We start from the raw sequence: 1,376 nt of genomic DNA, 5'->3' as shown, positions 1-1,376 counted from the left end.
ATTAGACATAGTAGCACTGAACCATAGCTTGGCCGGTTCAGAAGAACCCTCCATGGCCTTGGTTTGGCAGCTAAGTCGGGATCTCCTATTTCCTGATGGATTTATGGCGATCTGACTTTGGAATCCTCTTAGTGGTGAATTATCATGAATTATCATGGTATTTGGGGATTTTTATCTGATTGATTTCGAGATGGTCAAGGTGGCCGGTGGGGCTGTTGTAGGTTAAGATCCATAGGATCGAGATCGGTTCTTGGAATTCTGACTTGACCATTCTCTTAGTTAAGATTTATCATGAATTATCATGAATCCTAATGAGTTTTTAGGGATTGATTTAGAGATGGTTCCTTGGACAGGTTTGGCTGATCTTGGCCGAGATCTATGGGATAGAGACCGGTTCTGGGAAATCTGATTGGACCATTCTCTTAGTTATGATTTATCATGAATTGTCATGAATTTTAATTGATTTTTGGAGCAGGTTTGCTTGGGGTCGAAATTGCACCTGAGGGCATATTGGGGTCAGATCCTTGTGTTAGGATATCTGATCATATGTTTGTGTGCTGGAACATATTGTCACTTATGATATTGATCATAAGGAATTGCTGGTTATCAACCTTGGTGTTGGTAAGACAGGCCGTGTGTGATCTGATCATGGGCAAGGATGGACGACCTGATCCTTGGATGATGGATCAAAATGTCTGATTTGATTGATCAAAGGATGCACCGGTGGTAAGAGCGACAATAATCAGGTTCAGTGGGACATGGTTCCATGACTGACTAGGAAATATGAAGACTCATCAGTTCTGAGTCATGTGGGGTGGTTGGTTGATTGACTTAGGATCTGATGGGCATTGTTAGTCCATGAGCTGGACTTGGTATCATAAGTTGATAAGGCAAAAAGGATGTGGGACAGTGCATGAGCCGGTAAGGGCCAGATGCATGTCCTTAGTTGTTTGAAGACTTCTCAAGGGTTACTTATGTCTGTGGGGATGGCTGGCTGAATGACTAAGTGCCCAAGGGAAGAGTTTATGCAGGTGTAAAGGAGCTGGACGCAGTATATGGCAGCTGGCCATAGCTCGGTCCTAGCTCAGTTCGAGTGTGACAGCTCGATCAGATGGTTTATGAGTTCATTCAGCTAGAGTAGCTGGGCCGATGAGCTAACAAGCTCCGTGGATGTGGCAAAGGTATGATCTAGCAATGTTGCATAGATCTAGATAGAATGGTTTGGGGAATGGAACCTCAGATTTGTATGCCTTGATTTGGGTTCAGGATTGACCTTGGAGCTAGCTGGTAATTGAGTATACTAACCATTAGCCGAGGTGATTCGACCAGACAAGTATTATATTGGTTATAGACCAATGGTTAAGTAGATACTATTC

Source organism: Brassica oleracea, chromosome C3 (genome assembly GCF_000695525.1).
Source record: "Brassica oleracea var. oleracea cultivar TO1000 chromosome C3, BOL, whole genome shotgun sequence".
Lineage (NCBI taxonomy): Eukaryota > Viridiplantae > Streptophyta > Magnoliopsida > Brassicales > Brassicaceae > Brassica > Brassica oleracea.
Note: the sequence above shows the minus strand (reverse complement) of the source record.